At 41.3% G+C, this 24,851-nt stretch overlaps 1 long non-coding RNA gene across 1 annotated transcript; it reads left to right on the top strand.

Moving 5' to 3' along the window:
- Positions 1 to 670: 670 nt before the first annotated feature.
- On the top strand, positions 671 to 18,415 carry LOC132343294 (uncharacterized). Its single transcript, XR_009492034.1, has 3 exons — positions 671 to 1,398; positions 2,239 to 4,006; positions 18,142 to 18,415. It is a non-coding gene; the product is annotated as an uncharacterized lncRNA (long non-coding RNA).
- The last annotated feature ends 6,436 nt before the right edge of the window (positions 18,416 to 24,851 follow it).

Below are 24,851 nucleotides of genomic sequence, written 5' to 3'. Positions count from 1 at the left end.
CTCCTGCCCCCAATCCCTCCCAGCATCAGAGTCTTTTCCAATGAGTCAGCTCTTCGCATGAGGTGGCCAAAGTATTGGAGTTTCAGCTTCAGCATCATTCCCTCCAAAGAGAGCCCAGGGCTGATCTCCTTTAGAATGGACTGATTGGATCTCCTTGCAGTCCAAGGGACTCTCAAGAGTCTTCTCCAACATCACACTTCAAAAGCATCAATTCTTCGGCGCTCAGCCTTCTTCACAGTCCAACTCTCACATCCATACATGACCACTGGAAAAACCATAGCCTTGACTAGACGGACCTTTGCTGGCAAAGTAATGTCTCTGCTTTTGAATATGCTATCTAGGTTGGTCATAACTTTCCTTCCAAGGAGTAAGCGTCTTTTAATTTCATGGCTGCAGTCACCATCTGCAGTGATTTTGGAGCCCCCCAAAATTAAGTCTGACACGGTTTCCACTGTTTCCCCATCTATTTGCCATAAAGTGATGGGACCGGCGCACTCAGCGCGGCGGCGGCTGCAACCGGCGCACTAAGCGCGGCGGCGCGCGGCCGAGAGGTCCGCCCCCACGTCCCCCACGCCCTCCACGTCCCCCACGCCCCCCACGCCCCCCACGTCCCCCACGTCCCCCACGCCCCCCACGCCCCCCACGTCCGAGGTCAGGGGCAGAAGCCGGGAGGACCCCATGCCCGAACGTCGAGGCAGAGGCCGAGAGTGCCAGGCTGCAACGGCGCAGGAACGGCCGAGAAGAGGAGCTACCCAAGTCCGAGGTCAGGGGCGGCGGCCGGGAGGAGCTATCCCACGCCCGAGGCCAGGGGCAGGACCTACCCCATGCCCGAGACCAGGGGCGGCTGCCCGGAGGACCAACCCCACGTCCAAGGAGCCGTGGCTGCGCGGGCGCAGGAGGGCCTAGAGGAGCTATCCCACGTTGAAGGTCAGGAAGGGCGGCGGTGAGGAGATACCCCTCGTTCAAGGTAAGGCGCAATGGCTGCACTTTGCTGAAGCAGCCGTGAAGAGATACCCCACGCCCAAGGTAAGAGAAACCCAACTAAGATGGTAGGTGTTGCAAGAGGGCATCAGAGGGCAGACACACTGAAACCATACTCACAGAAAACTAGTCAATCTAATCACACTAGGACTACAGCCTTGTCTAACTCAATGAAACCCCGACTCAACCTACCTTAAAAAAAGAGAATTTACTGACTCACATAACAGAAAAGTCTGGGCATTAGCTGACATCAGGCTTCTAGGTGCTTGGGCTCGATTGCTGTGTTGATGTTCCATTTCTCCTAATCTCTCAGCTCTGCTGTCCTCTGGTTTTACCTAATTCAGGGAGTCTTTCATCATGTGTTAGCAAGAGGGTCCCAGCAGAGAGATCCTCTTTCCAAAGAGTTCCCAAATAGAGGTAAAGCATTTGTTGAATTTGAATGTGTGCATGACTTTGAGTGGTTGACACATATCATGTTATTTCAGCTGCCTTCCAAGCCTAGAGCTAGAAAGTATGTCCCCGTTTTCTGTGCAAGGAACTAGAGCCATCATTAAGGAGATAACTTGCCAAACGTTTATACCCACACCTGGTAAACGGTGGCAATGGGATTTGAATCCAGAGTTGATTAGCTCAGCCACCACACTAGTTTGGAATTGGCTCCCAGAGGGGTGACTTGGATCACGTGCCTATTTTTGAATCCATTATTGTGTCCACAGCAGGAATCCTCTGATTGACTGGGCTTGGATCACTGACTACTGTTCAATTCCAAGCAAAATAAACGGACTGAAAGTAGAGGAGAGGTGTATTTTCCCAAAGGAAAGTCAGACGGGAAAATGGATTCTGGCCAGAACAGAACACCTGATTTCTACTACTCCGTCCATTGTTTCACATGGATTGATTTTGTCTCTTATTCTATAATTCATAGCCCAGTATTGGACACATACTAAATGCTGATTGATTAAATATTGATTGATGAATCTTTTGAGGGGGTGGGTTTTGAGGTTAATTGGCTGTTCTTAAATTTGTGATATGTTTCTGGAAAAGGAACTGGAAGTCAAAAACGTTAACTCATGTTTGATTTTACAATGGGTTGTATTGGGGGCAAGAGCGTGGTATCCAACATTTTGTAGGAAGCCTACAAATGCCATAGTTTTACATATCTAAGTGACTGTCCTCGTACGTGTGATGTAAAGTTTCCTAAAATGTCAACAGGCAAGCCAAATACAGTGAAGAATGACCTGCCTGTGTTTTATTCAGGATATTCATGGGAAAGGAGCTACCGGAGGTACAAGGAGAAACTGTGAAACTATGAGGTGAAGGAGTAAAGGACTGTGGAAAGATCCACTGTACTGGGGGCTGGGAGGGGTACTGGGTGGTTCAGCTTGGTTGGATGGAGGGGAAGATTCAGGAACCTAGAACTGGAGTACAGCCTTATGTTTTGAAGGCAAACTGGTTTAATCATTGACTGCTGGAAGAACCATGATTAACAATATAGGTGTAAATATGAAGCCACGGTGGATGGAGGCTCGCTGATATACCACCATTCTATTCACTCTCACTTATTTATTCATTCAGCAGGTGAAGTTCATGAGCATATACCAGAGGAGCCCACTTCTCTAGGGTGGGTCAGATAAAGCTTTTGGAACAGGTGACATTAAGCTGAGACTAAAGATGATTAGTAGTAGTAGCGTGTGTGTGCTCAGTGTGACTCCAGGGACTGTAGCCCACCATGCTCCTCTTTGCATGGGATTCTCCAGGCAGGAATACTGGAGTGGGTTGCCATTTCCTCCTCTGGGGGATCTTCCCGACTCAGAGACTGAACCTGTGTCTCTTGTGGCTCCTGCATTGGCAGGTGGATTCTTTATCACTGAGACTCCTGGGATATTAGAATTCTAGGACTTAGAATGAGACAGAGGGAAAATAGTTCTTTATTCAAAAGTTAATAAATTAAAAAATATTTATTGAGCACACTACATACTAGACCTTGTTGTAGGTACAGGAGATACAGCAGTGAAGAAAATAGACAAAGACCCTGAACTCCTGGCACTTAATTCAAAGGATGGGCAAGAAACAGATAACACAGATACATATGTGTCAGATAGCAAAAAGTATAATGTTGAAAAAGAAAGCAGTTAAGTGATGAGAGTAAGGAGTCCTTGGGGAGGATGATGTCATTTGGTATAAGGTGATTGTGAAAGGCCTCTCAGAAGTGTTATTTGATCAGAGGTCTAGAGGAAGTGAGAGAGTAAACCACAAGGCTATCCTGGAGAAGAGTGTTCCAGGCATAGAACAGCCAGTGCAAAGTTCCTGAGGTGGGATGTGAAAGGGTATCGAAGAAATACACCTGCAGGAGCAGAGTGAGCAGGGTAAGTGGTAGGAGATGCATGCGGGAAGTAATAGGGACCAGAGGATGCACAATCCTAGTGGCCACTCTAATGTCTTTGACTTTCATTTTGAATGAGATGGGAGACCAATGAAAGGTTTTGAACAGGAGGGCTGTGGACATGACTGGATGTATTGAAATATAAAGGATTGCTTTCCTTGCTGATTTGAGAATTTATTATAGAGGATAGAAAGTGTTAGTCACTCGTCACGTCCAACTCTTGGTGACCCCAGGGACTGTAGCCTACCAGGTTCTTCTGACCATGGAATTCTCCAGGCAAGAATACTGGAGTGGGTAGCCATTTCCTTCTCCAGGGGAATCTTCCCTACCCAAGGACTAAACCTAGGTCTCCTATATTCCTGGCAGATTCTTTACTGTCTGAACTACCAGGGAAACCCATAAAGGAGGGAAATAGGGAGCTAATTTGGAGGCTAGAGCAATAATCTAGACAAGAGAAGAAGATGGTTTGGGTCATGGGGGTGTCAGAGAGGTTGCTGAGAAGTGACTGTATCCTGCATGTATTTTGAAGGTGAAACCAACTATACTTGCTGCTATGGAATGTGAGAGAAAGAGAGAAGCCAAAGATGGTTCCAAGACTTCTGACTCACAGAAATGGAAGAAAGACCATTGCCGTTCACTGAAGTGAGGAAGGCTATGGGAAGAACAGGTTTTAGGGGAAAATTCAAGTCAACTTTGAACATGTAATTTCAAGATGCCTATTAGACATCCAAGTGGTTGGTTTCTGACCTGCCTGCCCTCCATCTGTGAATTTGGGGCAGATGGAAACAGTCAGTGCTTTTTAATTGTCTCTGATTCCAGCACTTAAGAGAATATGACACACAGTAAGAATTAACTTTTGTCCAGTGTTGACTGAATGACTAATGGGAGATGAGAGAGGAAAGGAATGTTGGCACCAGAACATGAAGGGCCCTTGAAAGAGAAAGTGAAAGTCGCTCAGTCATGTCCAACTCTTTGAGACCCTATGGACTGTAGCCTGCCAGGCTTCTCTGTCCATGAAATTCTCCAGGCCCTGGCATCTATCTCTGGAATGGATAGCCATGCCCTTCTCCAGGGGATCTGCCCAACCAAGGGATTGAACCCAGGTCTCCTGCATCATGGGTGGATTCTTTACTCTCTGAGCCACCAGGGAAGGGCCCTTAGGGGTTGGGAAATGAGGAGCCTTTGAGAGTCTTCCATCAGGGAAGTAACAGGGTCAATGCTGTCATTTGGGAAGACTGACTTCATAGGTGTCCCATCCTGCTTCCAACTTGCAGGAGGCTGTCACCACCTACTCACTGAAAAGCCACTCTCCCAAAAACTTCCTTTCATTCCCAAATTTTCTGATGTCCCCACAGACGGCCTGATCACTGACTTGTGGCTCTGTAGCTCTTCAGACTTGGTGTTTTGACTGGGATTTTCCCGAATTTGAATGTTGACTTCATTTATTGGAAGTTTATTCTCTCTGTATTCAAGTTCCAGTGCTGTGAATCCAGCCCTTGGTACCGGCCACCTCACCAGGCCACTGCTTGACCTGAGGGGTAGTCTAGACAGCAGCGTGTATAGGTAGACAGGGCAGGAAGGAGGGAGGCTGCAGAGAACAGGAGGCCATGGCCAGGTAGGGGGTGGTGGGAATGACTAGAACAAATGCAAACTTCCCTACAAAAGGAAGGAAAGCAGGCATGCTTAGGTTGGTTTTGTACCATTTATTTTCAGTATTATACATGGTCACAAACTTTTATTACCTCAAGATAAATTTTGCCCCAAGCATTATTTTAGTTGATTCTTCACGAACTTTACACCCTTTGCAGTTTTTCTTCACACTGACTTTTTTCCCAGCAGGATTCTCACAGATAATTTTTCACAATCAGCTTTTTTTCTTTTCGTTTATATGATGTTATCTTGAATAATAAATAGTCACACAGACGCAAAGAAAGCACATTTTGAAGATAATATTTCATCTTTTTCTAGCTTTGTTAAAAAGCACCCAAATCCAGACCTACACATTTGTTTACTATTAAAAATAATTTAAAGATAGTAATTAAAATGACATTAATTAAATTGCTCTAAACTTTTCTCATTTTGTGGGCATCACGCTCAGTCATGTCTGACTCTTTGTGACCCCATGGACTGTAGCCCTCCAGGCTCTGCTGTCCTTGGAATTTTCTAGGCAAGAATACTGGAGTGGGTTGCTATTTTCTACTCCGGGGGATCTTCCTGACCCAGGGATCAAACCCACATCTCTTGCATCTCCTGAACTGGCAGGTGGATTCTTTACCATTGTGTCTCAGTATTTATTCATTTGTCATCTATTTCAGTTTTTGTATTTATAGTTACTTTAACCCTCATCCTTCCAAGCTCCCTTCAACTCTTGGCAGCTGTGACAATCAGCAAAGAAAAAAAAAAAATCTGCTGAAGGTGGGATCAGGGGCACCACTGTCAAGAAATCCACACAGGTTAATGTTGCTTTAGCTATAGGTTAAGTCAGAGTTTCCAGACTGCTGAGCCTGTTTTCCATGAGGAGTTTATTAAACCCATAGATGTTGAGCTCCACCTTCAGAGATCTTGATTTAGACAGTCTGGGGAGGCCTGGGAATGTGTATTTTTAAAAACACTTATTTTATTGACATACAGTTGATTTACAATGTTGTGTTAATTTCTGTTGAGCAGAAAAGAGATTTCACTACTACATATATACATTGCTATTGTTGTGCTCAGTCGAATCTGACACTCTGTGACCCCATGAATTGTAGCCTGCCAAGCTCTTCTGTCCATGAAATTTCCCAGGCAGGAATCCTGAAGTGGGTTGCTATTTCCTACTCCAGGGTATCTTCCCAACCCAGGGATAGAACCCACGTCTCTTGTGTCTCCTGCATGGGCAGGAAGATTCTTTACCACTGCACCATCTGGGAAGCCTTATACGTGTATATATATAATTCCTTTTCATTTTTAAATTCTGGTTTAGTATAGGATATTGAATATAGTTCCCTATATATATGTGCTGTACAGTCGGATCTTGTTGTTTATTCATTCTGTATATTACAGTTTGTATCTTCTAATCCCAAATTCCCAATCTATCCCTCCCCTCCACCTCTGCTTTGGCAAGCACAGGCTTGTTTACCATGTCTGTGAATCTATTTTTGTTTCATAGGTAAGTTCATCTGTGTCATAGTTTAGCTTCCACATATAAGTGATGTCATATGGAATTTGTCTTTCTCTTCCTGATTTATTCCACTTAGTATGATAATCTCTAGGTCCATCCATATCACTGCAAATGATACTTTTTTCTTTCTTTTTAATGGCTGAATAGTATCCTGTTGTGTGTGTGTATCACATCTTCATCATTTCTCTGTTGATGGACATTTAGGTTGTTTCCAAGTCTTGGCTGTTGTGACTAGTATTGCTATGAGCATTGGGGTGCATGTATCTTTTTGAGTTATAGTTTTGTCTGAATATATGCCCAGGAGTTGGGTTGCTGGATCATATGGCAGCTTTTTCAGTTTTTCAAGGACCCTCCATATTGTTTTCCATAATGACTGCACCAGTTTATGGGAATGTGTATTTTAATTATTAATTAATTATTAATCCCCATGTAATTATTCAGCATCCCTGTGTTTGAGAACCAAAACTGTGTTTTTCTTTTGAATCAGACTGGGTTGGATTTCAACTATTTCATTTCTTTTCTTCCCATGGGTGATATTAATTGCTCTCATCTGGCCCTGGTTTTTATCTATGGGCTTAGCTTATATATGTGTGAGTGTGTGTGAGTGTGTGTGTGTGTGTGTGTGTGTGTGTGTGTGTCTAGGACAAATACTAGCTTAAACAGGAGAGATTTAAGTCTGAGTGATATATTTTGATAAACATATTGCATATATTTGACAACAGGCAGATGGTGGTAGCCAGCAGTGGATGATGTGGTTCTAACAGATGGCCACACAGGACAACTGCAGGGAAAGGCTGCTGGGAAATCACGATTTGGGGAAGGGAAAGCAGACAGATCCCCATTATCTGTCCACTGGGAGGCCAATTCTGCCCATGTGGAAAGGGTGGAGCATTGGAGATGGGACCTATGGACTACTGAATTAGAGGCTGGGAGGAAGGGTCTAGGTGTGTGTAGTTGGTTGGAAAGGAAAAGAAGACATTGATTGAGGGAGAGAGGCATAGCAAAAAATAGCTAATTACCAACCAGAATGGTATTATTTCAAGGTATTAATCAGAGTATTGCAACAAGATTTCCAGCTAGTACTTAAAGATCTTCATCCTAATTTCCCAGGATGAGAAATGCTGTGCTAGATGAAGCGCAAGCTGGAATCAAGATTGCTGAGAGAAATATCAATAACCTCAGATATGCATATGACACCATCCTTATGGCAGAAAGCGAAGAAGAACTGAAGAGCCTCTTGGTGAAAGTGAAAGAGGAGAGTGAAAAATTTGGCTTAAAACTCAACATTCAGAAAACTAATATGATGGCATCTGGTCCCATCACTTCATGGCAAGTAGATGGGGAAAAAGTGGAAACAGTGACAGACTTTATTTTGGGGGGGGGGGCTCTAAAATCACTGCAGATGGTGACTGCAGCCATGAAATTAAAAGACGCTTACTCCTTGGAAGAAAAGTTATGACCAACCTATACAGCGTATTAAAAAGCAGAGACATTACTTTACCAACAAAGATCTGTCTAGTCAAAGCTATGGTTTTTTCAGTAGTCATGTATGGATGTGAGTGCAGAAAGAAAGCTGAGTGCCGAAGAATTGATGCTTTTGAACTGTGGTGTTGGAGAAGACTGTTGAGAGTCCCTTGGACTACAAGGAGATCCAACCAGTCCATCTAAAGGAAATCAGTCCTGAATATTCATTGGAAGGACTGATGCTGAAGCTGAAACTCCAATACTTTGGCCACCTGATGTGAAGAACTGACTCATTGGAAAAGACCCTGATGCTGGAATAGACTGAAGGTGGGAGGAGAAGGGGATAGATTGAAGGTGGGAGGAGAAGGGGACGACAGAGGATGAGATGGTTGGATGGCATCACTGACTCAGTGGACATGAGTTTGAGTTAACTCCTGGAGTTGGTGATGGACAGGGAAGCCTGGTGTGCTGCAGTCCATGAGGTTGCAAAGAGTCAGACACAACTGAGCTACTGAACTGACTGACTGAGTAATAAATCTCCCTTGTTCCTGGGTTTCCCTGGTGGCTCAGATGGTATCAGATGGTAAAGAATCTGCCTTCAATATGGGAGATACAGGTTCAATCCCTTGGTTGAGAAGATCCCCTGGAGAAGGAAATGGCAACCCACTCCAGTATTCTTGCCTGGAGAATTAATTCCATGGACAGAGGAGCCTGGTGGGCTACAGTCCATGGGGTTGCAGAGTTGGACACGACTGAGAGTAACGCTTTCACATTTCACTTTCTGTGAAATGTTAACTGTTAACTGTTCTGTTCCTTATTTTATGCCCCCATTCTGAAACCTTCGTTTTTTATGTTTATATCCTTGCTTAATAGTCTAATCTTGGTGGGAGGGGAAGTTAGATGATTGTTCATCTTTTCCAATTTCATTTGTTTAATAGTCCATCTTTTTTCTCCATGGACTTGAAAAAATAGCTAGTATCTATATACCATTTATGGCCATTATTATATGCCAACAACATTTAAAGCTTTTTATATTTATTAACTTATTCAATGCTCATAAAACCCTTTTGGGACACATACTGTTATTATTCCCATTTTACTGATTAGAAGTCAAGGCAGAGATAAGATAAATAGTGTATTCAAGAAGTGGATCTGGAATCCACACTATTAATATTAATTAGTACACTTTTTCAGCCACCAGTAATGTATTGAATGATACCCTTTAAAGGCCATATAATTTTGTTGCTAAAATCTCCAGTTGTTGCCAAGTCACTTCAGTCGTGTCTGACTCCGTGCGACCCCATAGACGGCAGCCCACCAGGCTCCCCGGTCCCTGGGATTCTCCAGGCAAGAACACTGGGGTGGGTTGCCATTTCCTTCTCCAATGCATGGAAGCGGAAAGTTAAAGTGAAGTCGCTCAGTCGTGTCTGACTCTCAGTGACCCCATGGACCGCAGCCTACCAGGCTCCTCTGTCCCTGGGATTTTCCAGGCAAGAGTACTGAGTGGGGTGCCATTGCCTTCTCTGTCCTTATCCTAATATCCCCAATATTAAGCACAGTGGAAGACACAATTTAGATACTCAATAAATATTTGTGGAACAAATGAATGAAAACTGCTGCAAATGGGGAAATAAAAGGAAAGCAATTTAATAATGAATTCTCGAAGTAACTTTGCAGTTTATTACCCACTTCATACAAAAGGACTGATCCATAGAATTTGATAAGATAAAAATATACAATTATTATCTTTCACTCTTAAAGGGATTAAGAGAAGAATTGCTTTGGATTTTAATTATTCCACCACTTCAAATTTACTTCTGAATTAAATATTTAAGTCCATCTGAGTTGTGAGAATTGTTATTTTTAAGACTGGAATTCTCTGCATCCAATAGGGCTCATCCCTTAGGGTGCCAAGGACACGTGAACATCTGTGCTTTGATGACTGAGAACGTGCATGTGGAGACATTCTGCCTCTGCAAATAAAGAGCATCAGGCAAAGCAATTTTCCAGCCAGATCTCTGCGAGATTTTAAAAACTAAAACAGGGCACTAAAGCTGTTGAACAAGTTGAAAAAGAAAAAAAAGGTGTTAACAGTCTCAGCTCTTCATTTTAGAGATTATATCTGAAATTGGCTAACTACCTTTGAAGGAAAAAAACTGATAGGCTCAAGGCAACGATCTACTTTTCTGGATGAATATACATGTGCAGGATGTATGTCAAGGGAATGCTTGAGATCAAGACAGTTCTCTGGTGCTCAGTTGGGGGAGTGATGGGGTGTCAATGTGGCTTCCCATTAGGGGTAGTTGGAACCTCATTGAATGGGCTATATGTTGGAGAATAGGCAGTTCTGCTCGTCAGTGCCCTTGTTTTGAGGTATCTGGGGGGTTTTGTGATTGCTCTGGCCTTCTCTGCTGAGCCCATAGTTTTCACCGAACACAGTCCTCCAGGTGTTCATTTATCAGCTGCCAAGTCACCACAAATCACAGGGGGAAAGGAAAACACAGCTCAGTAGAAAGAGTTAGGGTACAGGTAAGAGGCTTACTTTCTAAGCCTAGACGAATTGTGCCACCTCAAGACCCCAGTTTGTACCATGCTGTGTTTTGACTTAGGGAGCAGCCAATTTGACATGTCTGTGAAAGGAGGGAGTATTGATTCTTTCAGTCACGAAAACTACGTGAACTTTCAGAGCTCTCAAAATTCCCAGGTAAACAAAAGAGGGTCTTGTGTTGTTTTCTCAGTTGGAGTCTGTTTAGAATAAAATTGAGCTATTTCCCCAATGGCTTCAAAAACAGTCATTGATCATTATTTAAACAAGGAAGAGCATAGTGTCAACTTAAATCTATTAACATCTATATTTTCTTAAGGAGTTAGGTTATGTTTTAGACCTATTCGTCATTAAAACAAAAGAAAACACAACAAAAACTCTTAGTAAAATAAGATTGGTGAAGATTACATACCCATTAACCGTGTCTTTACAGCATTTTCAAATGATTCATTTAATGAGTAAGCTTTACACATCAAATTTTAATCACATAAATATATCTGATGTTAAGTAAATAAGCACTTTTTGTTGTTCTGGGCAAGTATCCTAATTCCTATTTCCTTTGTTTTTCTAAGAAGTCTTTTTTTTTTTTTTTTTTTTAATGCTGAGAATTTACTTCTAAAAACATGGTGTATTGTTTTGTCTCAGTGCATATAGTGGATAGATAGGTTCTCATCGAAAGATGTTGGGAGTTGTCTGAAGTGATGTCATATTAACTTCAAAAACAGAAACATCAGCTTAACTGACTAGTTAGTTAGGCAAAAAAAAAAAAAAAGTCATTTAGTGTTGTCATTTCTTTTTAATTTTTTTGGAGACTTGTGTATATAGAGTCTGGTTCAGTTTAGAAAAAAATAAAGTAACCACTCTAGTGAGAAATTATGGTCTGGTGTTCCGTCTAATTTTAAAGAATGTTGACTCTTCCCAATTAAACATCATCATCATTGTATCTACAGTAAATGTATGAAAAGCCATGGCTGATAGTTTATAATGATGGTAACTTGTGTTTATTGAACTCTCAGATGTTTTGGTTTTTTTCATTAATTTTCACAAATGACTTAATGAAGAAAGATGTATCATCTTTATTTTGTATATGAGGGTTCTGCAGCTTTGGAAGATTAAGCAACTTTTCCAAGATCTGTAGCCAGGTGGAGCTCAGTTTAAAATCCCTACTTCTAAGTCACAAGCTCTTGTCACTACACAATGATTCTTGAACTTTTAGATTTCATGAACCAGCAAAACTTCAAAAAGCAAAACCAAAAGATCCTTAACTAAAATAAACTTGACAATTTTTTATATGTCCAAATAAATAGAAAATAAAAATTAAAAGAAATAATCAGCTACTCAATATAGTTTTATGAAAGCAATGGTGTTTAATTGTTTATTATATTTTAAAATATTAACATATAACATTTTTCATATTACGTTGTATTTCTAGAAGGCCAGGAAGTTGTGAATGTGTTTTATTCCTTATCTGGAGGGAAATCTTACTTTGAGCATGTGTGTAGCTAATGTATCCCAGGACATTTCAACCACAAAAAAGAAAGAAGGTCACATCTTAGAACAAAGAGCAGTTCTTTCTGGGAAAGGACAGTTGGTAACCTTACACCAACATGCTTTTGTAAATACTAGTCCACCTTATCTTTCTCATTTTGTTCAAGACTGTTGAAAACTGCCATGGGCCAGTGGAGGCCTAAGGATAAGCATTTGGGAACCATGGAGAACAAAACATTGCTTTCTTCACCTGTGTTTTCAAGATAGGGAAACAGAAGGATGGCCAGGTATAGATTTCAATATCACCTTCAATGATATAAGAAATGGCTATTGCCATTTTGAGGACTGCAGCTGTTCTTCCGTATCTTCTGCAAGTTTCCCTGTGTTATCAGAAAGCACAGCTTTTTCCCCATTCCCTAAGGCAATAGACAGAACTGGGTTTTCCTTTCCTCTTTATTGTTTTCAGATGTTTGCCAGCTCTCAACTGACCATTTTCTTTTACTGATAAATTTGAAGGAAATTACAAATCCCTACACACAAAAGGCCAGAAGTGTCCCTTTAAGCCTCTAGATAACAAAAAGGGACTGTTTCTTTCAACTCTGGAATCAACAATTGAAAAAGGGGGGTAACTCCATCAGTAGAAGCTGAAATAAATCCATCCCTAGAAACAACCACAGTTCACATAATAAGTCAGTTTCCAGTGTGTATATGAACCTGAGGAACAGTGTTCCTCAGTGTCATTATTAAATTAAATTAATCTGACATTAATGACAACATTACATTTGTGCAAATATAAAACTAAGTATAAATTCTTGATGCTTATGACGCTTCTAATTATAAAACTGAAGTAAATGTACAAATTAAATAAGAATAAAACTCTAGAACCAATGAAAATCAAATTAACAACTTTAATCTGATGTGGCAATGAAGTTTCATTGAAATTAAAGTGCTGTTCCCAGTATGAATATGTTCCTGACAGCCATGGTGCAGGCTTTAGAATTTGGCGTGCCTGTGTAGTTAAGGCAGTATGGTGATCCCAAAGCTTCTACCATGTCTTCATTTGAACTATGGAGAAATTTTGCATCTTGAGCTCATTTACTTTCATTTGGCATAAATGCATCTTTTATTTTATAAATCTCTTAATACTCTGTTAATTGAAGTACTACTTGGCAAAATGATGTTGAACACAAAGACAGAGATAAATTTGCAGCTTCAAAAAAATTTAAATACAAGGGCCATTTCCTATCTTTATATCTCTACCACTTAAAACAGTATGCCAGCACATAGCAGGCCCTAAATAATATATGTTGAATGAATGAATAAATGAATATCAGCTCTGATATAAGGGAGTGAAAGTGAAGTGAAAGTCGGTCAGTCATGTCCGACTCTTTGCGACCCCATGGACTGTAGTTCATGGAATTCTTCAGGCCAGCATACTATAGTGGATAGCCTATCCCTTCTCCAGGGGCTCTTCCCAACCCAGGGATCAAACCGGGGTCTCCTTACAGGCGAATTCTTTACCACCTGAGCTATGAGGGAAGCAATGATTTAATGCCCACTAGTTTGGGACAGAACTGGCTATGAACTCATGAGGGTAGGGGAGAAAATTAATTTTCCCTCTACTCCCCTGAGTTCTTGGCTAAGACCTTTATGATAAAAGACTAACAAGAAGAAGAAAAAAAAAAAAACCCAGACAAAAGCTTATTAACATGGAAACTGCATGTATACCTGGGAGATACCTAAGGGAAAAAAAATGAGTAACTCCCTGAGGTGGCTTAGAACTCCAGCTTATATACCACTTTCAGCTAAAGACAAAAGTGAGGTCTTTATATGATTTTACTTAGTTACAAGTTTCGTAGCAATATATTTTTCTGCATAGCTTGGTCACTGTGTCAATGTATGATTGTGATATATAATAGGAAATACAAAATGTTTAAGCTGGGACATTGTGTTTAACTGTGGTGTTGGAGAAGACTCTTGAGAGTCCCTTGGACTCCATCCTAGGAGTCCAGTCCATCCTAAAGGAGATCAGTCCTGAGTGTTCATTGGAGGGACTGATATTGAAGCTGAAACTCCAATACTTTGATCACCTGATGCGAAGAGCTGACTCATTGGAAAAGACCCTGATGCTGGGAAAGATTGAAGGCAGGAGGAGAAGGGGATGAAAGAACATGAGATGGTTGGATGGCATCACCAACTCTATGGACATGAGTTTGGGTAAACTCTGGGAGTTGGTGATGGACAGGGAGGCATGGTGTGCTGCAGTCCATGAGTTCACAAAGAGTTGGACATAACTGAGCAACTGAACTGAACTGAAGCTGGGACATTAGCACTTGCCTCTCCAGAAACTTTATTTCATGGATGCCTCTCAAGAGAGAATATAAACAGATTTCTTTTTGTACACAAAGAAACATGACTCGATGGTGCAATATAAATAATACATGCTATTTACAAATAGTGGAAAATCCATATGTTTCAAATGGATATAGAAGAACTTTTCAAACCACAATGACGAATCAAAATAACACAGAGCAGATGATTTTTGTGAAACGTTCCAGAGATGTTTGGTAATTTCATTGTCCTGTATTGTAAAACAATGCAATTAAATTTGGTTAATTCTACTAAAGTCAACCTAAAACTATTAAATATTTTAGTGGCTCCATCAGTACTTTTATCCCTGGGACATATCAGCCAAGAATATGCATCATCAAGGGTTATATCGTCTCCAAGGGGCTAACAATTGGTTCGTAGGGGAGGGGAGGAAAAAAGTCTTAGATGTTAAGATGGTTTGTGGCTCTTATCAAAACTCAATCCTACTGAAAAAAATCTTATTATTTAGTGTTTAATTTCTCTCACTAGAGACAATTTAAATTTAACTTCATTTCTTTCCCTTATGGAAGTGCTAATAAAAAAAAATAGCTAAGAAACATTCTCCTATGGATAGAGCAATAAATACATTAAGTGGAAAGGACTGGAGGAAGTGATGGAGCACTGCCTTCTGCCCTGGGTGAATTGCTTCTCTATGTGTCCTCATGGGGCCACTCTGCTCTCATCTGTCTCTACTCTGACCTTTCCCTCTGGTATCCTGCATTGAAATATGACTTAATCCTATATACCAGAATTCTTTCAGTCTTCTCTTTGTCCCCACCGAGGGTGAGCTGACTGGGGCTCCAGGCTTTAGCTCCAGGATGGGGCAACTGTCTTCCTCCCACTAGAGAGTACCTCTTCCCAGCTCCGGCTCAAGCCAGAAGAAAGACTGTTCCAGGCCCCTCCCGGTGCCACTTGGGATGCCTCTCTCTTGGCTGGGGTGGCCTCCACTTTTCAGCTGGTGCTCCATCGGCAGCTGAATAGGTCTTCATATCACTGACTGATCCAATGGGATGCTTTAGTTCTGCTGTTCATCCTTTGAACATTTGAAGAAAGCAGCTTTGATTACTCATTCTGTAACAATTAATAACTGAAAATTTACCTTCTCTTTGTTTTTGGCATATTTGTATATACCAGTTTCTTCATTGCCTTCAGTTTGACTGGTGTGTCTGAGTTAATTTGAATCTTTATTCTCAATGAATAAGCTCTGGACTTGTTCATATGTATTATAGTTCTGGGCTCTCACACAGTGCTGGTGATAAAATAGTTTAAAACTCACTAAAAAATGGAATGAAATGTTTAGCCTTACTTCATCTCTAAAAATAAAGGGGGTGAGGAGATGTTTTGGATGGATACGTTAGGTGACCTCACATACCCTATGTGTTGGAAAGAATCATTGCCCACTTGCACATGTGACCAGGCTGTCCTAATTGCCCTGTGAGTGGCTAGACTATTCAGATAGTCAGTGTGGGTGTGGGCCAAGCAGTGACCTGAAGTCAGGCAATCAAACTGCAACAGCCTAGCTGGGACCCTTCTGCTATTATATGGTTAGGCCCCTGGACACCTGCTTCATCTGAGGAAACCCGAAGGTTGTTTCAAGCTCCTGAAATGGTGTCAAGCTTCTCTCTGTTTCCAAAGCCAATTATTTGATGTAATAGTGACCTTCCACTTACAGATGGGTTGGGTTCCAACAGTTTAGTTCAAAATCAGTTGTTTTCTATCAAAAGTAATGAGAAAAGGAAAAAAAGCCAGCCCGTAGAAATCTATTAAATTTAAACCTTGATGAAATATCATACATTTGTAATGAAAAGCAGTAGAAGAATCAAATATTATAATACAAAAGTGAAGATTGTGCTTGCAAATCCATTAATTATAATTGAAAATAACTGAATTAATTAAGAGTTTCTTATGTATATAACATGGCTTCTATCATGGCATTTTTTAAATCTTATGAGGATGAGAGGGAAGTTAGAGATTTGTGGAATTATTGAGAGGAAATTCTCAGGACATTTAGAGGCTTCATATGTTAAAGAATAATTTTACTTTAAAACTCTCTTTAGATATCCATGTTTTACAGATACCAAGCAGCCACCATAGGGTTCATTTTTATTCACAAAGAAGGAATACAGAGAAAAAGAGAGAGTGTCCTGGGTTGGGTTTCCTGGAATTGAGTCTGTTGAATTCGTGTACAAGAAGATTATTGGGTAGTACTCTTAGGGCTTCCCTGATAGCTCAGATGGTGAAGAATCCACCTGCAATGCAGGAGACCCCGGTTTGATTCCTGAGTTGGGAAAATCCACTGGAGAGAGGATAGGCTACCCACCCCAGTATTCTTGGGCTTCCCTTGTGGCTGAGCTGGTAAAGAATCCACCCACAATGTGGGAGACCTGGGTTTGATCCCTGGGTTGGGAAGATCCCCTGGAGAAGGGAAAGGTTACCCACTCCAGTATTCTGGCCTGGAGAATTCCATGGACTGTATAGTCCATGGGGTCGCAAAGGGTTGGACATGACTAAGTGACTTTCACACTTAGGATAGACCCTTTTGGGGGTGGGTGGTGAAGGTACAGGACTGGGGAAGGGGGATGTTTGGCTGAGATGGAGCCACCACAAAAGACTCAGCGGATGCTCTGGGAGCCATGGACCAGGTACAAACCCTTCAGAGTTGTCCTACCTTGAGGCAAGTGGTGGAGATTTTTATCTGGTCCTTCATTAGTCGCTGGATACGGGTTACTCCCAGGGAAGGGGGTGTGATCTTGAGCCAGGTGACTCGCCCTCTAAGCACAGTCCCTGCGAAGGAACAGCCACGACAGCCATGGATCACTAGCACCCCCAGCCATGGCAGATTGGTTCTCAGTCCTGAAATCACAGGATCCACTAAAAGCCATGTTCCTCTTCCTGAGGTCACTGGTTAAGAATTAAAGAAAAGAGGAAAAATATGGTTGAGTGAGTGGGTGCATATCGGGGAGAGAAAGATGATGTGGGGGAGAATCAAGCAGACTGTGAGTTGCGGTAGATGAGGACAGCCCGGGAGTAGCTTTTGCAAGGTCCTTTGAGGGGATGGGAAGAAAGTGTGGGGGAGGGCGCTGCTCAGGCCACAGGCTGTCCTTGCTTGAACAGTTGAGTTGCTGGTGAGAGTAAGCTGAATTGGGGGGTGGCAATGGCACCTCACTCCAGCACTCTTGCCTGGAAAATCCCATGGACGGAGGAGCCTGGTAGGCTGCAGTCCATGGGGTCGCTACGAGTCGGACACGACTGAGCGACTTCACTTTCACTTTTCACTTTCATGCAACCCACTCCAGTGTTCTTGCCTGGAGAATCCCAGGGACGGGGGAGCCTGGTGGGCTGCAGTCTCTGGGGTCGCATAGAGTTGGACACGACTGAAGCGACTTAGCAGCAGCAGCAACAGCAGCAACCTGTGCCTGATGTTGAATGTAGAGGACCTTGAATTAAATTACATGCTCTACCTTGGGGTTCCTGCACATAGAAGCAGGCTGAAGCCTGTGGTGGAGCAGGTTGAACTGTGGTGGTTCCCCCAGATTTTTGGAATGGGACAAATTTTTTTTTTTGAGGGAAAAATCAATTTTATTAATGAGTTTTTAGATTTCTATAACATCTAGCATCTTTCTATAAAATAGTTCTTTATGGCAGGCAATTATTTTTGATGTCAATATGGAACTTACTGTATTTATTAATTTTTGATGTCAATATGGAACTTACTGTATTTATTAATTTTTAATTTTGTTGTGTTTTAAGGATTTTGTGACACCTTCTGAACCACCTGGACATGCTGGGTATTGTGGCAAACCCCTCTGGGAATTGTTGGACTCTCATACAGAGCATTGCCTGGAACAGACAAAAGAAGTAAACAGTGGTCTTTGCTTTCAAGGAGATGATGATTTAATTTTGAAAAGAAAGAATGCAAAGCAAGCTGCTATTTCTAATGTCAGGAAGTACTATCCCTTCCAGAAAAGGCTTCTCTTAAATATGGAAAACATATTAAAAAAGAAGTGGGAGAGAGAAGGGAGAGGGCAGGCAACAAAATCATCTTTCGTTCTATCCCTAGAAGGATAAATAGCCTGAGAGTCTGGAGTGAGTTAGCAAGCTATTTTATACAAAGTCCGGGAAATCTCCCGTTTTTAAGTATTACCTTCTTGTTTATTTTGTCCTTGTGGTACTTTGGAATGTACATTTCTCAGATATTTGAGAGGCATTCTGTAATGTATATTCCAGGCATCGCCTCTTACTCATCTTTTGGTGTAGTCCATCTGTAATTGACTGGTGTGCTTTTCCGGAATCTAGGTTTATCTTTGTTTGGGAAATAATTGCTCGATATAGGTGACCCTGTTTTGTATTTTTTTGTTCATAAAAGACATCACCATTGTAGAGTTTGATTTTTTTGTTGTTGTTGTTTTAAAAACTGAGCTCTTATGACTTGTCGAAGAATATATTTGCTGCCTAGAAAGTGACTTCCTCTACAAATCAGTGTTTGGTGGAAACGGTGAAGAGAAAGCGTGCCTAGGGCCTAGAAGGAGTTGGTTTCTTTTTATCTCTTGTTCACTCTTCACAGGCTCCAGAGAATCCATGGAAGGAACTTTCTCCAGCTCCTTTCCAGTTCAGTGAGCTGATCTTGCTTTAAGCCCATGTTTATGTTTTCATTCCTGCCGATATGGTTGGGGGTGTGTTAGATAAACCTAAGATGTAGGAAAAGTTTATCTCGGAGGCCTCCTTCCCTCTATAGAAAACTTTCTGCTCTTCCTGTCTGTCCCTTCAGACTCCAGGCTTTCTCTCACACTGCCTCAGTTTCTCCTCTGCCCTTTCTTCTAGACCACCCTATAGGTGGTGGTTCAATATTCTTACCTGGCTTTCCAGTTTATAACTCTACTGTTTAAACTTGCTCTTTTTGGGTTTCATTATTTCAAGGCCTTGTTAGGAGACTGGCCAGTTTGTCTCATAAATCAGTTCACGTCAAGCTGTTAATGGCTGATAAAAACCAACTGCAAAAAGGCACCGGCTTAAAAACAACCCATTTCCATTTTATCCGACTGGGATCTTTAATGCCTTTCCTCTGTTCAGGCCTGCCAGTATGGCTTGTGTGTAGGGAAAAATTCACAGAATATGCATTCCATATTTTCCTGGAGTTTCACATTAACTTGGTTTTTTTTTGGAAGGGAACCCACTTTATTTTTACATTAAAGCAAGTAAAGAGATGGGTTTCCCTGGTGGCTCAGACAGTAAAGAGTCAGCCTGTAGTGCAGGAGGCCTGGGTTTCATCCCTGGGTCGGGCAGATCCGCTGGAGGAGGAAATGGCAACCCACTCCAGTATTCTTGCCTGGAGAATCCTATGGACAGAGGAGCCTGTTGGAATATAGTCCATGGGGTCACAAAGAGTCAGACATGATTGAGTGACTAACACACACACACACACACACACATACACAAGTAAAGAGATATATTATAGTAGAAATCAAAATTCCCCGTGTCTTAAAAATCAAGCATGAGCAAAAAAGACACTTTTAGTTTTGGTAATCTACTCTGGGCTAGTGTCTGGGTCTCCTGGAGTTTGTTTTCACTTCTTCTGTCAAGGATTCTTGAATGAAGCCCCGAGAAGCAGTAGCTTAAGCCAAGTTATTTTTCACGGTCGGGCTCTTTAGGCTTTTTAGGAGATCAGTGGGGAATAATTTTTTTTCTTTTTGGAACTTCTCTGCTCATTTGTCCAGATACAGTCGGATGTATTTGGTGGGCCAGTTGTTTGAACAGGAGGTCATTGTCAGGGCTGAACACTCTTTCAGTCTCCCTACAAAGTTGTGCTTAGTTCTATCTGTGCTTTTGCACAGGTGTCTTGGTGGGTGAGTTAGATATTCGAGCGATGACATTTAGCAAAAAGATGACAGAGAATTTCTTTTTAGTTTACATTTTGGGGTCAGATAAGATCCTTTAGGTACTTCTTTATAAACATATTTAAAATTGTTGAATTATTTACTTTCAGTAGAAAACTGAAAGTTAAACAAAAATGAATCTTCGGTGAACTTTGAAGATAGGTTTAAACTTTTAAATATGCACATCTGTTTTATTGTATAATAATATTTTTTTGAAGACAGAGAAGAACGTACAATGGGAAAACTGCAAAATGAATGGGATTATTAGTTATTTTTAAGTAGAGAATTTTCTAGAAAGGAATTGTTATAGATTGGGCAATAGTTCAATTATTCATACTTTGTTGCTTTAATGTCTGCTGGATTCAGCTACGGCTTCACAGCTCATGTGCTTTCTTTACAAAAGGGCCAGGTTACTAGTAAAGTCAAAACATTGCGGTCATTTCCTTTTAAGAAAAAATTTCCATTTTTTTTATTGTTTTCAGCAAATAATTTACCGTAACTATTGATTGAAATATGCTTACCATCTTTTGCCAGAAGTACTGGGGGGAAATTATATTTTACGTTCCTACAAAACTGGAGAGTAAACATTTCCCTAGAGATTACAAGAGGTTTTTGGAAAGAAACTTACCCCAAAGTGGTTTTCCTATCCTCATGCTTCTTCATGAAATCTACCAGGAGAGATTTATTATTCCAACGTAAGCAACATTCTGGGAGGAACAACCCCCTAAGATCGTTATCAATCACTTAAATCTTAGTGCTAATTTGTATATCAGCAGCTTTGCCATTTTCAGTTAAGAGCTATTGCTAAGAATATCTATTGTCAAATGTGGTCCCTTAGTAAAAAAAGAATATCTATTGTCAAGTCAAAACCCCACTATTTTAACTACAACATCAAAGGAAACAAAAAAAAGTAAATAACTATAATTGTACTGCTCTAACAGAATAGGCTCACCTATGTGTTTTCCTTCCTGTCTTTGTCCATTTGCACACACATTTCTCACGTTGATGTTATCGGCATGTTGACTCACAGTGCACCTAGCTGGGGAGTGGGCTGGGGACAGTGCCTGTCTGGCAGCGTATCTGGATCACAGGAGATGACAAAGCAGCAAAGGGGACTGCCACAGTTTTCTACCACTGCTGCTCTCCGTGGCTCCCTCTTGTTCTGCTCTCCACTTCCTTTCACTTCATCCTCCCCCCAAGCTACCTTCTGTTTGTGGGAGAAAGTAAACTCAAATTTTGTCATTATTTGTGAGTTTTCATGTATTTACAGTTACTGGAATTTTCAAGTTGAAATTGCAAATCAACCACCCAATCTAACTGCTGGGTTTTGTTTTCTTTTCCCTACTGCTCCTGAATCCCATACCCAACACAACCCACATAAATGAATTATTAATACTTTTTACTTGCCAAGCAACTTTCAGAGCAGGGAAATACAGAGACGACTTACCCTTAGTTTCTACCTTAAAGTGACAGAGTAAAGAGATTTACACTGTAGATGTGTTGTGATGAATGTTATCTTCCATGAGAGCAAAAAATGAGCTAGATTTGCCATGATAAGAAATTATGATACACGTGGGGATAAAGCATAATACCATGAGTGCACACTGTAGGAGCCTTAACCTAACTCTGTGGAGAGGCCCAGAGAAGGTAACAGTTAGACTGGCTTTGGAAGTTTGGGAAGCAGGGTAGAGAAGGGGGAAGGAGGTGCGCTATGCACAAAGATGCTGAGGTGTGGAGGAGAGATGTCGGCTCTAGTTCAGGCCAGAGAAGGGTATGAGGTCACTGAGTCACATGTTGTCAAGGGTCTGATGTTCTTTTAGGTAGGTGGGAGGTTGTGCTGTGAACCTCGGTGTTCCAAATGGAGATTTGAGGGCACGGAAATGACACGGTTAGTTTTTTGTTTGTTTCAAGAAAGAGTAGTTCTGGTGGGTAAGGAACTGGCAGAATGAGGGTGGCATGGGAGGCCCAGTGGTCCTATGGCCTTTTCCTCTGTAGTGAATTTCTCAGTATCTATCATGCTGTGTGGTCTTTGTTGAGGAAATGAGTGGATTGGTATTATATCTGAGCTTAAGAATGACTCTGTGTGTCAGTTTTAAACTCTGATCTTGAGTGTTGCAGGCTGCCTAGGTAGTGCAGTGGTAAATAATTCACCTGCCAATGCAGGTGACACAAGAGACTTGTATTCGATCCCTGGGTTGGGAAGATCCCCTGGAGTAGGAAGTGGCAACCTGTTCCAGCATTCTTGCCTGGAAAATTCCATGGATAGAGAAGCTTGGTGGGCTACAGTCCATGGGGTCACAGAGTCGAACAGACACACACGTACACACACTTGAGTGTTGCTCTTGGTAGCCCATCAACCACACAACTTACGTCAAAGCATCACACATCAAGGGTACTAAGTTAGTCCATTCAGTCCACCCCTCTTCTCTGCATTGTGGGACTGGTGTCCAAGAAAGACAAATTGGACATTTAAAATTCACTTGAGGGAATCACCAGGGATGTCTTTCCAATTCTAGTCTAAATTTCCTTGGCTTCAGCTTCCATTTTGAGTTCTGACTCTGTCTTACAAACGTAAAGACTGAGGTTAGTCTTCCTGGCCTTTTTTCCTTTAGTGGGGACTTTGCTGCTGCTGCTGCTGCTGCTAGGTCGCTTCAGTTGTGTCCGACTCTGTGTGACTCCATAGATGGCAGCCCATCAGGCTCCTCCGTCCCTGGGATTCTCCAGGCAAGAACACTGGAGTGGGTTGCTATTTCCTTCTCCAATACATGAAGGTGGAAAGTGAAAGGGAAGTCGCTCAGTTGTGTCCGACTCTTAGCAACCCCACGGACAGCAGCCTAGCAGGCTTCTCTGTCCATGGGAGTTTGGAGGCAAGAGTACTGGAGTGGGTTGCCAGTGCCTTCTCCAGTGGGGACTTTAGGTCCCCTCTAAAGATTTTGGTTAACAGCAGCTCTTCAGCTTCTTCTATGATTCAGGTCTCAAATAGATCTGCCTTCTCACTCATGTTCCAATTTTCAGGCCCCAATTCTGGGTCCAGGCACTGAAGAATGCAAAGGTCAGAAGATTCCCAGCCTCCTCACTAGGGAATGTGCAAACAGATCACACCTGTCCTGGGTTCATTTCTCCTTGAGAAGGTTTATTCACATTGTTCAGAATCATGCACTATCCCAAAGCTTGCTTTCAACCAATTCCTCTCTTTCAACATATTTTCCTGAGTCACTTTCTCATTAACCCACTTTCCCCTTTAACAATCAATCTAAGCCAATCTCTTTGAACTGTTTTTTCGGCTTCAAAATTGTATACTTAAAACATTTGAGACAATTCTGAACCTCAGAAAGGGAAAAATAGGATTTGTCTATTATCTGGAGTATGATATCTTGTTTATGGGTCCTCTAGACCTCTGTATATTCTTCTTAAGATACTTTTTAATGTAAATTTTCAAATATATACAAATTAGATAAAATAGTATAAGGACTATGTGTGCTTATCATCCAGCTTCAATAGTTATAAACAAGTGGCTCAGTTAATTTAATATATTACCCTTATTTCATCTATTACCCCAACCATTTCCTCAGTCGCAAATATTTTCAATAAAATCCTAAATCTCCTCTGATTTAATATGTAAATACCTCACGTTAAGTATTCCCTTCACAAGCCAGAATGTCAATAATTTTCAATATAAACAAATAATTTGTCTAGTTTCAAATTTTCCCAGTTGTCTCAGATTTTTAAAAAAAATATATATATTTTTCAAAATAAGACTTAAATAAGGCCATACATTTGAGTTGGTTGATCTCTAGTGTTTTGTTTTTTGATTTACAAATTCTTTCTTCATCTCCATCTTATTATTTCTTGGTAATGCATTTGTTGAAGAAACTGGGTAATTCATCCCATGGGTTCTCCAGCCTGGATTTTGCTAATTGTATCGCTGAAAGACTTTCTAACATGTTCCTGTATTCTTGTATGTCTTATAAACTAGTGGTTAGATTTTGAGGTTTAATCAGATCCAGGTTTCTCTCTTTTTGTTTTTTTTATTTCTTTCTTACAAGAAGATAATTTAAGTGGTGTTATATACATCTACTAGTCTTTTTGTACAATGATAATCACTGTACAATGATAATCAGCCACTGATAATTACTGCCAATCTCTATAAATTTATTAAAGGTTGAAAAATGATGCTGTCTAAACTCTGTCATCCTGCTTTAATTTAACAGCCTTATCGACCATTTGGTTACCCTAGTACAGTTTGATAAACGAACTAGTTTATCAAAGTTTATGTAAGTTTAGTTGATAAACTTATCAAACGAACAGTTTGATAAGCGAACCTTGGATAAAGACTTAATTATTCCCCTTAATTGATTTTCAAAAACATTACTTGGTTAGTGTTTGTTGCTCAGTCATGTTGGACTCTTTGCAACCCAGTGGACTGTAGCCTGCCAGGTTCCTCTGTCCATGGGATTTTCCAGACAAGAATACTGGAGTGGGTTGCCCTTTCCTTCTCCAGGGGGTCTTCCTGGCCCAGGGATTGAACCTGGGTCTCCCACATTGCAGCAGACTCTTTATCACCTGAGTTACCAGGAAATGTTACTT

Source organism: Bos taurus, chromosome 2, assembly GCF_002263795.3.
Source record: "Bos taurus isolate L1 Dominette 01449 registration number 42190680 breed Hereford chromosome 2, ARS-UCD2.0, whole genome shotgun sequence".
NCBI classification, from domain to species: domain Eukaryota; kingdom Metazoa; phylum Chordata; class Mammalia; order Artiodactyla; family Bovidae; genus Bos; species Bos taurus.
The sequence above is the reverse complement of the archived record's forward strand: the minus strand, read 5'-3'. Positions and strand labels throughout refer to the sequence as shown.